At 42.2% G+C, this 14603-nt stretch overlaps 1 protein-coding gene and 2 long non-coding RNA genes across 4 annotated transcripts in view; 1 reads left to right on the top strand and 2 right to left on the bottom strand.

Annotated features, from left to right (window-relative positions):
* The window catches only part of LOC143738655 (tripartite motif-containing protein 16-like), a 74315-nt gene that overhangs the window by 24651 nt on the left and 35061 nt on the right, over positions 1–14603 (top strand). The window lies entirely within an intron of this gene.
* On the bottom strand, positions 4980–6096 carry LOC143738686 (uncharacterized). The gene is made up of 4 exons (XR_013203937.1): positions 6072–6096; positions 5852–5887; positions 5443–5566; positions 4980–5205 (listed from the first exon to the last, which is right to left on the bottom strand). It is a non-coding gene; the product is annotated as an uncharacterized LOC143738686 (long non-coding RNA).
* On the bottom strand, positions 7126–7981 carry LOC143738692 (uncharacterized). The gene is made up of 3 exons (XR_013203944.1): positions 7919–7981; positions 7336–7379; positions 7126–7180 (listed from the first exon to the last, which is right to left on the bottom strand). It is a non-coding gene; the product is annotated as an uncharacterized LOC143738692 (long non-coding RNA).

The raw sequence follows: 14603 nt of genomic DNA, 5'->3' as shown, positions 1-14603 counted from the left end.
AAATGGGATGGCCTACGGACTCATAGACTCGGCAAGCACGCGCAATGTAAGTCCACGAGACCGAAAGTCCGCATGAAGTGTTCCATTTGGGACAGGGCCTAAGGAGATCACAGATAACGCATGATTTACGATCAGAGGTGAAGAGAATGCCACCTCCCAAATAAAGACAGTGCCTAATTGGTCAGAACTCATCTAAGAGGTTGGACAAACCATTGAGTTTAAAATCTTAGGACCCGAAAAAGCGAGTTAGTTAGTAGAAGATTTTGTTAAGTTGGGTTGAGGTTTAGTTTGTGAATTTGTTCGCTAAAACAAATTTACAGAAGTCATGGAGAAGCCATGACTGGTAACCGGACAGACGAGTAACCATGTAGACCAGCAAACAAAAGAACCCAAACAAGATCAGAAGAACATCCATGGGTTAAACAGCCTCATTCAAGCCATCTAACAGCTATCGTCTCACTTTACTTTCTTTTTCTTAGCTTCATTTTCTTTTCCGTTGAGAGTCTCGGTTCTAAGTTAAGTTTTGCTGCAAAGTTTCGTTTAAATAATTCGGCTGCAAAGCCCGCTTTCCAACTTCAAAGACTTTCGTCCATCGCCAACACACCATGTGATTGGCTGCCCAGAGACATCTATACAGGCACGAGGAGACCGCCAAACAACGAACCCGGGAATATCCCTTTACGTAAACAAAAGGAATCCCAAAGAAACGCACAGACAAACGCAAGTATACCTCCAGACTCTTAGCTGAACTGGTCCATTGAGATAAACTTGAATAACCCGCCTAAGAAACGATAGAAGGGTTAAATTAATGATTGATGGTTCGTTCAAGTCATGTCTTATAAGTGCATATAGAAACTTGGGATTTCATCATCTCACTCTTAAACCTCATTCTTTCCTCACTCTATTTCTTTCTGCAACTCGTATGAATGTGTGTGTGTGCATCTGATTGTGTTAGATATTAGTTTTATGTGTTAGAATAATCAATAAAGTCTTCTTTGTATTAGATAATTGTATAAGATAATTGTTCTTGTGTTATGTGCTTACAGATTTAATGTCTTAAACTGCTGATCTAAGTTACCTTGCTAATAAATAGTGTTTCACTATAGTATGGATATTTATATCCGTTTTAGAGCTGATAATTACGGCCTGTTCAAATGAACGCTGGAGTCATTTGCTCGGCCGTTTAAGTGATTCTTTTAAGATTCCCTATAAATTAATTAACTAACCCAGACACGTTACTTACTTAGTTCCTTACACATGCTATTTCTGTGATCTGCTGTCTTTCTTCCTTTCTTTACTTCCGTTATTCATTATTCTGTATATATTCGTTGTTAAATGTAATTTGTGCAATAGCTTCATTTATTAAACCCTCATTAGACTCGTTATTGTCTCTGACTGTTTGTTCATCAAACAAAGCCTCTTAAATGTGTGATCTTAAGCTACAAGCTCAATAAATACTTTAATTAGTAATATTATCAGAAAGTTATTCTTCATAAACAGAAGGATAGCTTTTCCTGATAGTGATCAGAATAATCCTTCTCGCGAAATTGATCGGAGAATCGCCGGTAGGTTCGGTGGACGAACAGATGGCGAGGTGCAGTTAATTTGTTTAAAGGATATTCTAAAAATTTATATAGCCTATCTGTATATTATATGTGTTCATAATTGATTGTGGTTAATTGTCTATACATATATAGATACAGATAGACTATATATATTCCCTTTTTGGGCAATTTAAAATTGTAGGTGATAACTCATAACCCGTATGATCAGTTCCCTATCAGTCGGTCACTACAACGTAGGTCGTGACCGACCAATAGGAATCTCGTTAGAGAGGCAATCTACTTCGAGTGAAACTAAAACAAGCCAATACACATTGGCGTGCAATCATTTGCATCAGCTGTGCGCCCTCGTTAGCGCGGGTATAAACGAGCAGCTGGTGGATTGGACTTCAGTTTTTCGCTTCGGAGACAACTCTTCGATGCTGTTACTGAGACAAGCTTTTTCTTTTCTCGACTGTTCTCTCTTCGGTGCGGGTGTGATGGTGCTTCAGCGTGAACAGCCTTTTTCCTCTCTCTGAGCAAATAAAAGCTGCGTTTCCTTTGGAGAACCAACCCCCTAGGAACCCTCATCCCTCTCACGCTCCACAGCCAGCTGAGCTACCAGATGAATGGGCTGGATCATCCTCGAGGTGTGTACCAGTTGTTCATTTCGGTGCTCCCCGCGACGACCAGATGTCGATCACTGCCTCGGAGGGTGGGTCAGAAGTCTCTGCGGATGACGGCTCGGACCCGCTGCCTCCTTCGGGTGTGCCAGCGGTGCCCGACTGGGACCTGGAGATGATGGCCATGCTTTCCCGGGCTGCCAACAGGATCGGGCTCGAGTGGAAGAAACCGGTAACACTTTATATTACGACCCGCAAACAACTGCGTAAGTACACCGGAATTACGGTGTACGCTTCTGTAATTATAGTGTAGTTCCGTGTAGGTATAAGGGAACCCCACATGGAAAAAAACATAAATATATGTGTACATATATGTACCTATATAGGTGCATATATGTACCTATATAGGTGCATATATATGTGCATATATGTACCTATATACAGGTCCTTCTCAAAAAATTAGCATATTGTGATAAAGTTAATTATTTTCCATAATGTAATGATAAAAATTTAACTTTCATATATTTTAGATTCATTGCACACCAACTGAAATATTTCAGGTCTTTTATTGTTTTAATACTGATGATTTTGGCATACAGCTCATGAAAACCCAAAATTCCTGTCTCAAAAAATTAGCATATCATGAAAAGGGTCTCTAAACAAGCTATTAACCTAATCATCTGAATCAACTAATTAATTATAAACACCTGCAAAAGATTCCTGAGGCTTTTAAAAACTCCCAGCCTGTTTCATTACTCAAAACCGCAATCATGGGTAAGACTGCCGACCTGACTGCTGTCCAGAAGGCCATCATTGACACCCTCAAGCAAGAGGGTAAGACACAGAAAGAAATTTCTGAACAAATAGGCTGTTCCCAGAGTGCTGTATCAAGGCACCTCAGTGGGAAGTCTGTGGGAAGGAAAAAGTGTGGCAAAAAACGCTGCACAACGAGAAGAGGTGACCGGACCCTGAGGAAGATTGTGGAGAAGGACCGATTCCAGACCTTGGGGGACATGCGGAAGCAGTGGACTGAGTCTGGAGTAGAAACATCCAGAGCCACCGTGCACAGGCGTGTGCAGGAAATGGGCTACAGGTGCCGCATTCCCCAGGTCAAGCCACTTTTGAACCAGAAACAGCGGCAGAAGCGCCTGACCTGGGCTACAGAGAAGCAGCACTGGACTGTTGCTCAGTTTTGCATGTCATTCGGAAATCAAGGTGCCAGAGTCTGGAGGAAGACTGGGGAGAAGGAAATGCCAAAATGCCTGAAGTCCAGTGTCAAGTACCCACAGTCAGTGATGGTCTGGGGTGCCATGTCAGCCGCTGGTGTTGGTCCACTGTGTTTTATCAAGGGCAGGGCCAATGCAGCTAGCTATCAGGAGATTTTGGAGCACTTCATGCTTCCATCTGCTGAAAAGCTTTATGGAGATGAAGATTTCTTTTTTCAGCACGACCTGGCACCTGCTCACAGTGCCAAAACCACTGGTAAATGGTTTACTGACCATGGTATTACTGTGCTCAATTGGCCTGCCAACTCTCCTGACCTGAACCCCATAGAGAATCTGTGGGATATTGTGAAGAGAAAGTTGAGAGACGCAAGACCCAACACTCTGGATGAGCTTAAGGCCGCTATCGAAGCATCCTGGGCCTCCATAACACCTCAGCAGTGCCACAGGCTGATTGCCTCCATGCCACGCCGCATTGAAGCAGTCATTTCTGCAAAAGGATTCCCGACCAAGTATTGAGTGCATAACTGAACATAATTATTTGAAGGTTGACTTTTTTTTTTGTATTAAAAACACTTATTTTATTGGTCGGATGAAATATGCTAATTTTTTGAGACAGGAATTTTGGGTTTTCATGAGCTGTATGCCAAAATCATCAGTATTAAAACAATAAAACACCTGAAATATTTCAGTTGGTGTGCAATGAATCTAAAATATATGAAAGTTTAATTTTTATCATTACATTATGGAAAATAATGAACTTTATCACAATATGCTAATTTTTTGAGAAGGACCTGTAGGTGCATATATGTACCTATATAGGTGCATATATAGCTGCATATATGTACCTATATAGGTGCATATATATGTGCATATATGTACCTATATAGGTGCATATATATGTGCATATATGTTACCTATATATTAGTATAATTATTAAAATCCATAGCTACTAGGCAACATAAATAATAGCCCAAGATGTAGAAATTTTAATTATTTATTTACTTAAGAACAATCAAATATTACAAGAACAAAAATAAGACAAAAAACTGAAAAGAAATAAACCCAATTTATCTTGTTGATCTTCTCAGCTCTGTGAGCTTCGAATTGATAGATGTGCCTATCTGTCCTCGGCTGGCTGCCGGCCCCTTCTTCAATGTAGCATCTAGAGAAGACAAAAATAATAAGACAGTATAATAATAATAATATAGTGCTTCATCAGGAACCCAAAGTGCTTACAGTACAGCTGCGATTGGACATTGGATAAAGGGCTGATCATAATAAAAAATGCGTCATGTAAACACGTCAATTGGAAGATTCTGATTGGATTCTGCTAAATCTGAAAGAAATTCTGATTGGAAACATCACCCCCCAAACCCCCCCCCCCCCCCCCCCCCCCCCTTTTTCTAGCGGCATTGTTCTTTCATATGCACGTCCGTCATGGGGACTGCATTGTTAACAGTCACACGGTCAATCATGTGCATCCAAAGCAGAGAAAATTCATGGATAGGAAAAATTCAGAAATGTGGCTTTAGAAAAGGAAAGGTAGGATCAAGAAATGAGCAAGCAATGAATTAGTATTATAGGTTACAAGCAGATACAGTAACAATAATGGGTGCCCTATCTAATACAGTCTCCATTGATACCTAATAAACATTGATACAAGTAGGCTATGGTTAAAGTAGTGAACTTATAAAGTCTTAAAAGTTTTGTTTTCCCTTCTCAACGCATTATGCATTTACTCACCAATAATGGCTGCCTTTTTAATTTGGTCAAGGGCGACCAGCTGCTCCCCATCCCCTCTGGTTGGCTTCCCACCTTAAAGTAATATTTCAAAATTATTATGAAAGGGGGGTAAAATGAAGGTGGTGAAAACAAGAGATTATTTTTTATATACACATCACTTTTATTTGAGGTGCAAGGAAATACAAAAATGGCAAGTAAAAAAGCAATGGTATGCCCGCACACAAACATAATTTATTCCACAGAATATGACTGACTTGTTTTTTTTTTTTTCTCAAGGACAGAAGAGATTAGGAACATGTTGTTTTGTACCATTCAGGTTGCTTTTTAGCAAAGTCTCCAAATCAAAAGGTGCCCAGCAGCAGATTCCACACCATGGCAGTAGCAGAGGTGGCAAGGCCTGGCAAAACACCCCAGAGCCCTTTATAACTTCAATCTGAAAAATAATTTCACATCACAATATTAATTTATTGGCAACTTTTAGAAAGGTTTTTATGTTTCATATTGATTCTTATTTTTAGCTTCCCAATAGTTAATAATAATATAATAATAGGGAGGAGGAGGTTGGAGGAGGAGGTTGGATGGAGAGTAGGGAAGGAGAAGACAGTGGGTGGAGAGGAGCGAAGGGGGGCAGGAGGAAAGGATGATTGTCTCGTATAACACTAATTGGCTCCTACAAACACACAGTTTATACCCATCCTTACTAAATAATGTTACTCACCTGTGTTTTCGCTGATGTCTCAGCTGTTGCTGCAGTCTTGTTAGAGAAGAAAAACATTGTTAAACTCAACAATTGTAAAACTTCAACAATTTTATGCATATGGGGCAAGTAAATTACATATTACAACTAACTATCCCAACATAAAAATCCCTATAGCTCAGTTGGAGCCTTAAGTAAAATAAGTACAGAAAAATCTGAGGTATAAAAGGGTTACACACACCTGTGGTGTCTCTCGAAAGCGCTCATGGTCATGAATGATGAAAGTCATCATGGGACTCTCTTTAAATGGCTCGGTCTCCTCTCTGGAGTCTTATACCCCTTTTCCACCAAAAAAGAACGGGTTCGGAACTGGTGCTGGTTCAAAGTTGGTTCGGAGTTGGTTCAACTTGCGAACCTCCTCAGAACCTGTTTGTTTTTCCACTTCTAGAGCGCCCAGCGAACGACGTCGTTACGTCAATGTGTACGTCGCTTTACGTCTCAGCTAGAAACGCTTGCAAGTACAACATTACTTTGGGATTATCTCTAACTCGTGAACCAAGAAGGCTTTAAAAACAATTGAAATATGTAAGTCTTTTAATCTTTTCCTTTGATATGTAATCTTTTCTGATTAGTTATGTACACCTGTCTTGTCATTTTTTTCTCTCTGTTTATTTGTTCTATTTTGTGACTGTTTTCTTCTTTGCTTACATAATGGTTTCAATAAAAAAAATAAAAAAAAAGCTAGAAACGCTTGCGCCAAATTCAAGCATAACAATTACAATGGCGGACTACATCGTGTTTCTGCAACTGTTTCTCCTGGCTTTTCGGTCAGAAAAGATGTTTAGGACACATCTAAACCCGCCCCCAGCCCCCGACGTAAGCATGACGTGGTAAAAGAACGGTTCTCTGGTTCTAGTCCAACAAAGAGTTGGTGCCGCTTTGGAACCAGTTTTCCTGGCCGAGAACCGGTTCTTTGGCTGTCGAAACACAAAGAACTGGTTCGCGCGCAGGCACCGGCTCCGAACCGGCTCTCAAAACGCTTTGGTGGAAAAGGGGTATTAGAGAAGAAAGAAACTTAGTAAAAGTCCACAACAATTTTTATTCATCCAAGCAAGCCACTATAGATTCTTATTTACAGGGGGGGCTTGGAAAACATCAAACATGTCAATAAATTAAAGTTACATGCAAAAGTAATCAGCCAAACATCATAAAAATCCATATAGCTCTGTTTGAGTAACAAGTAAAGTAAACTAAATAAATAAATACAAATGCAAGGGGGTTACTCACCGGTGGAACTTCTCCAAAAGTCGAGAAGGGGGAATCTAGATCCTCCACAGGACTCCTTCCAGTCTTGTTCATAGAAGAAAAATATAGTTATTCTCTTCAATAAATTAAAGTGCAAATACATCAAATAATTAACACTATCAATCAGCCCAACATCACAAATCTCTACAGATCTGCTTGAGAAACAATTTTAAAAAGCAATGAAAAACAGAGGAACTTACCTTTTGAGCAATAATGGCGAGGTCACTTTTCATTTGAGGGATTTCTAGAAAGAGGTTATATATAAAAAAAAACAATTACAATCACTAAATCAAAATAGCACCCAGCAACTCTAACGTTACTCTTCGAAAGATATTTCCTGCAGCTGTGAACGCAAGCTACAACCCTCCAAAGCCCATTCATAAGGCTCTGCAGAGGAAACCTGTTAGTGAACGCAATTAAAACATATATATATATTTCTCCCAAATTCAAATTCCCCAGGATTTTTTTCTAGAGCCGATTGCCTTCTTGAGCCGTTGAAGGCAGAGAAGTGTGTGTACTCATGAACTGTATTCTCTAGGCCATGACTTTTGTGAACCCTCTACGAATTCCTCCAGAAAGAGACAAATAAATATAATTCTAATTTGAATCTTATCAACGGCTATATGAGCACCCACACTACCAGCTAACAACATAGCATTTATTTTGCCAAACACGTGTTAAACTTTCAGCCCATACAATTTCTAAGTTTATACTTCTCTGCCACCGCAATATCCATCTCCAGAAAAAACCCTGGTAATACATATTAAAATTAGGAATACTTACGATTGATGATAAGTAGGACATAGCAGATCTCCAACGCTCCATCGCCATTTTCACTCCCAGCCGATATCTTTCGGCGCGAATCGTCAAACGTCAGGCGGGAGACGTCATGACTCATCAACTACGCGGCGCTGTATCAGCCATGGTAGCAGCAGAGTGGAGATTTTTTTTTTTTAATTTTCAAAATTACAGAGTTTGATATCAAGTTCTTGACACATTTCTTTTACACATTTTCACATTTGATAAGTATAACTTGAAACAACAATAATTTGGACAACAAGAAAAGAAAAGAAAAGAAAAGAAAAGAAAAGAAAAGAAAAGAAAAGAAAAGAAAAGATAAATGGCATCGCAAACATATTAAATTCATTTAGCAGAGATACAGATCTTTGGGCTTTTCGATTTTTTAAAAACTTTACAGACTAAAATACATGCTTGTCTTCAAATTCATTAACCACTGTAAAATGCTCAGATAGATGGGATGATGATGATGATGATGATGATTACTTGAATGTATGTTCTATGTTCTTTTTTTTGTTGTTGCTACATTTAGACTGTAATGACCTTTCAGCCATATTCATCTAGAAACTGCATTAAGACAATACAGAAAACATTGCATTTTGCATTGCATTTGGTGGATGTAACGGTGAATGTGTGGATGTGTAGGCCTATGAGCTGTAATGTGAATCTGGAAGTGACCTGAAATTGGAAAAAGGGCTTGATTGACAAAATAAAAAAACGACAAACCATTTTATTATTTCCTTCTTTTCCACTATCTTCATACAAGAAAGAATTGACCTTGTAAATGGCTTTCCCATAGCTTTCCATCTCCTCTCACTTAATTGCCATAATTAAATTCCATAACATGCCAATTACATGTGATACCAATTTCACATGTTTGCACATACAGTTCTTTCATAATTTCTTTTTTTAGTTATTTCTTATTGTCTTGATAATAGAAAATATGAGCTAGGCATCATGTATGACAGTTGCCAAAGTGAGGTATGAGCTAAAAAATGACCAGATCCTGCTATGAGCTAGGAGACATGTATGCACATATAGGGCTTATATGTGGATATAAAGAAGCAATACAGGAGACCTATATGGCCTGTATTGCACATATATGCACCTCAGTTTTGCCTATATGTGCCATATATACGCATATATGCAGCATATATATTAGCATATATGTGCATATATGCTGTATATATGTAGCATATATGTGCATATAAACTGCATATAGGTTTCATATATGCGCATATATCCCCATATAGTTTCTTTCCATGTGGGACAATATGTTAAGTTTTTGGTAATAAAGGGGTAACAAGCAGATATACAACCTGCAAAGAACTTTGTAAGTAAACCGAAATTACGGTGTACGTTTCTGTAATTATAGTGTACCTCTGTGTAGGTATAAGGGAACAATATGTTAAGTTTTGGGTAATAAAGGGGTACAACCAGATATACAAGCAAATTATTTATAATGTAATTATTTTAAAACTAACAGGTACCTATTCTGTTAATATATTCCAGGCAAAAGTTTTTATCACATTTCTGGCAAAATATTCTTGTGCAATGTAGTTAGAGGGTAATTTTGACATCTGTGGGTTGTAAATTAAACGTGTGTGTATATATATATATATATATATATATATATATATATACATATGGCTGTATGTATGCACAATATGATAAAAATTGAATTTATTGGCTTTTCTTACTAAACTACTTAGCGTTAAGCCAAAAAAAATAGTTTCTGCTATGATTTTAGTTTAGAACGTACCATGTAGTACTTAGAACTTACCTTATCACATTGTATCGCAATGACACTTAAATGTCAGGGCAAATATACTATGTAATTAAAATGTTTTTTTTTAGTTTTTTTTTTTAGTAGAGTACCTTTCTCTGTAATTACTGTGCAAATAGTGTTGTTCCGTATTGTTACATAGTAAGTAGTGTTTGTTACCCGTTTCAACTGTGAATTTACCGGGTAAGTGTAACTCCTGCGGGCTGTAAATTAAAGTGGCGCTTGTTACCCTCTTGTTCTGTGTAGTTACAGGGTAAGTGCAGTAAATATACAATAAAGGATCCCATTTAATTTCTGACTTTTATTTTACAAAAAAATTCAAAAAAAAATTCAAAGTATTTACCCTGTAACTACACAGAACAAGGGGGTAACAAGCGTCACTTTAATTTACAGCCCGCAGGAGTTACACTTACCCTGTAAATACACAGTTGAAACGGGTAACAAATACTACTTACTATGTAACAATACAAAACAACACGATTTGCACAGTAATTACAGAGAAAGGTATTCTTATTAAGAAAACAAAACAAAAAAAACATTTTAATTACACAGTATATTTGCCCTGACATTTAAGTGTCATTGCAATACAATGTGAAAGTTTATATATATATATATATATATATATATGTTTAATTTACAACCCACAGATGTCAAAATTACCCTGTAACTACATTGCACAAGAACATATTTTGCCAGAAATGTGATAAAAATTGTACAACAGATGTACAATTTTTGCCTTGGAATATATTAACAGAATAGGTACCTGTTAGTTTTAAAATAATTACATTATAAATAATTTGCTTGTATATCTGGTTGTACCCCTTTATTACCCAAAACTTAACATATTGTTCCCTTATACCTACACGGAGGTACACTATAATTACAGAAACGTACACCGTAATTTCGGTGTACTTACGCAGTTGTTTGCAGGTCGTAATATAAAGTGTTACCAAGAAACCACAGTGTCCCGCGCTGGTTCTCAGCGACCCACCCTAGTGCCTTACTTCCCGGAAGTGCACGAGGAGCTCACAGAGACATGGATGGCACCTTTTACTGCCAGAAACAGTCTCGGTGGCCCCTCCTCCCTCACCACCATTGATGGTGGGGCAGCTAAGGGATACAAGCGTGTCCCGCCTGTGGAGCTGGCCGCTGCCCCACTCCGGGTACGCCTACGGTCCCTTTGGTCCTGCTTGTACGGTCTCTGCGTGCCAGCTTAGCGCTCCCCAGTCCGTCTCGCTGGCTCATTCGGACCATCAGGCTCAGCTATGCGATTCAGTTCGCCCGGCGTCCCCCCAAGTTTCGGGACATCCACTCCCCTACAGTGAGAGCCCATGTCTTGCGTGCGGAGATCGCAGTCCTACTGGCGAAGGACGCGATAGAGCCGGTCCCTCCAGCCGATATGAGGTCAGGGCATTGCAGTCCCTACTTCATTGTACCCAAGAAAGGTGGTGGGTTACGACCAATCTTGGGCCTGCGAGTTTTGAATCGGAGCCTCCACAAGTTACTGTTCAAGATGCTCATGCAGAAACGCATTTTCGAATGCATCCGTCCCCGAGATTGGTTTGCAGCGATCGACCTGAAGGAAGCGTACTTTCATGTCTCGATTCTTCCTCGATTCAGGCTGTTCCTGCGCTTTGCGTTCGAGGGTCAAGCATATCAGTACAAGGTCTTACCCTTCGGGCTGTCTCTGTCCCCCCGTGTCTTCGCGAAAGTCACGGAGGGGGACCTTGTTCCCATGAGAGAACAGGGCGTTCGCATCCTCAACTATCTCGACGACTGGCTCATACTAGCACACTCTCGAGATCAGCTTTGCGAACACAGGGACCTCGTGCTCAGGCATCTCAACCAGCTGGGTCTTCAGGTCAACTGGGAAAAGAGCAAACTCTCCCCTGTGCAGAGGATCTCTTTTCTCGGTATGGAGTTGGATTCGGTCGCTCAGACAGCGCGCCTCATAGAGCAGCGTGCTCAGTCGGTGCTGAACTGCTTGAACACGTTCAAAGGCAGGACGACGGTCCCACTGAAATTCTTTCAGAGGCTCCTGGGGCATATGGCAGCAGCAGCGATAACCCCGCTAGGCCTGCTTAATATGAGACTGCTTCAGCACTGGCTTTACGGCCGAGTCCCGAGATGGGCGTGGCATCATGGCACCGGGTGGCAATCACACCGGCGTGCCACCAAACCTTCAGCCCGTGGTCAGACTCCCCTGCGAGCTCAACAGTGTGGCCGACGAGCTATCACGAGCTGTGCTTCCGGGAGAATACCGACTCCACCCCCAGGCGGTTCAGCTGATTTGCAGAGAGTTCGGGGAGGCTCAGGTAGACCTGTTTGCCTCCTCAGAGACCTCCCACTGCCGTCTGTTTTACTCCCTGACCGAGGGAACACTCGGCACGGATGCACTGGCACACAGCTGGCCCCGGGGCCTCCGCAAATATGCGTTTCCCCCAGTGAGCCTACTTGTGCAGACACTGTGCAAAGTCAGGGAGGACAAGGAGCAGGTCCTTCTGGTGGCGCCTTACTGGCCCACCCGGACATGGTTCCCAGAACTCATGCTCCTTGTGACAGTCCCTCCCTGGCCCATTCATCTGAGGAAGGATCTTCTGACTCAGAGACGGGGCACCCTATGGCACCCGCGTGCAGACCTCTGGAAACTCCATGTCTGGTCCCTGGACGGGACGCGGAGGTTCTAGGTGACTTACCCGCAGAGGTACTTAAAACCCTCACTTCAGCACGGGTGCCGTCCACGAGATGTGTTTACGCCCTGAAGTGGAACCTGTTCGTCGATTGGTGTTCTTCTCGCCGAGAAGACCCCTGAAGATGTTCGATAGGGTCCGTGCTTTCCTTCTTGCAGCAAGGGTTGGAGCGAAGGCTGTCTCCCTCCACCCTTAAAGTTCACGCTGCAGCTATTTCAGCATATCATGACCACATAAATGGCAGAACAGTTGGGAAGCACGACCTGGTCGTCAGGTTTCTTAGGGGGGCAAGACGATTAAATCCCCCCCCCCCCCCACCCCCGCTATACCCTCTTGGGACCTTTCCCTGGTGGTTCGAGCACTTGAGGATGCTCCCTTTGAGCCTTTGCAATCAGTAGACTTAAAGCTTCTCTCCATGAAGACTTTGCTACTGGTTGCACTGGTTGCAGAGGGTAGGAGACCTGCACGCATTTTCAGTCGCCGAATTGTGTCTAGAGTTCGGGCCGGTTGACAGCCATGTGGTATTAAGACCACGGCCTGGCAATGTGCCCAAGGTTACTACCACTCCGTTCAGGGATCAGGTAGTGAGCCTGCAAGCGCTGCCTTTGGAGGAGGCAGACCCAGGCCTGACTTTACTCTGTCCCGTTCGCGCCCTGCGGTTGTACGTGGACAGAACTCAAAGTGTCAGGACCTCAGACCAACTCTTTGTCTGTTATGGAGGCCAGCAGAAGGGAAAGTCTGTCTCCAAGCAGAGGATGGCCCACTGGATAGTGGATGTCATCGCCTTGGCTTACCAAGCTCAAGGCGTGCCCTACCCTACCCGCTCAGGTTGCATGCACACTCCACGAGAGGCATTGCATCCTCATGGGCGCTGGCTCGTGGCGCCTCGCTAACAGATATCTGTAGAGCTGCCGGCTGGACGACACCTAACACGCTCGCTAGATTTTATAGCCTACGTGTAGAGCCGCTCTCCTCCCGTGTTCTCACCCCAAACGGGTAGAAGCACCGAGAAGCCAGGCTCTGTCGGCTTGCTGCACGCTACCGTGCACCCTTATTGCTCAAGAGTGAAAAACAAGTCGAGTCCTCCAAAAACCCCTCGGCTCGGACATGGCGTAGCGTCCAGTGCCAGGCCTTTGTCCGCTGAATCCTTGAGAGACGAATCTGGGCTGAGTTCCATATGTGTGACCCTACGGGGATCCCATATGTGTATACTCTCCACGGATACTCCTATCGGAAGCCCGTGTCTTTCCCTTGGGCTAAGTCACCCATTATTTCGTATGCAGTACAACCTTGGTTTAGTCCATACGTATTTTCCACATAACTCTTTGAAGAAGTGGCTTCCGCAGCGTTCTCCTTCCTAAACGGAGAGGGCACGCTTCCCAGTGTTATCCAATGTCTCACTGTATGGGCTATCACTGAACAACAGTGTCAGGTACATTCTGTGTAAGCCTCCTCCTATCGTCTTTCCAGGCAAGAAGGGGTAGAAGGCTTGCTCAGGGTGCTGAATGGGGTTCAGCAGCTGTAGCGCTTTGGTAGGGATTCCTATTGGTCGGTCACGACCTACGTTGTAGTGACCGACTGATAGGGAACGTCTCGGTTACATATGGTAACCCTCGTTCCCTGAAGGAGGGAACGGAGACGTAGGTCCCGTCGCCACATCTACTCTCACCCGCCGGGATGGCCAGCTTATCAGGTTGGTTCCTCAGCGAAAACTGAAGTGCAATCCACCAGCTGCTCGTTTATACCCGCACTAGCGAGGGCGCGCAGCTGATGCAAATGATTGCATGCCAATGTGTATTGGCTTGTTTTAGTTTCACTCGAAGTAGATTGCCTCTCTAACGAGATTCCTATTGGTCGGTCACGACCTACGTCTCCGTTCCCTCCTTCAGGGAACGAGGGTTACCATATGTAACCGAGACGTTATTAATTGTGAATTATTAATTATTGATTATACATTCCCCTCACCTGAGCTGAGACCCTACAATAGTGTGGTTTTGAAAATGAAAAACAGAAATGGTTTTGAACAATGTAAGGAGTGAACATGGGGAAAATTACATTAGTAGTGGAAAAAATAATGTTGGAAAACAATCACAGTTCAAAATGTGAGTAAATTTGTGATGCTGAAGATGAGGGATGAAGAAGCACTTTCTGAGATTTCAGATATTGGGTCACAAGGGATTGAAATCATGAACTC

This window comes from Siphateles boraxobius, unplaced genomic scaffold (genome assembly GCF_051911475.1).
Source record: "Siphateles boraxobius isolate OS27281-9 unplaced genomic scaffold, OSU_SipBor_1 15, whole genome shotgun sequence".
Lineage (NCBI taxonomy): Eukaryota > Metazoa > Chordata > Actinopteri > Cypriniformes > Leuciscidae > Siphateles > Siphateles boraxobius.
The sequence above is the reverse complement of the archived record's forward strand: the minus strand, read 5'-3'. Positions and strand labels throughout refer to the sequence as shown.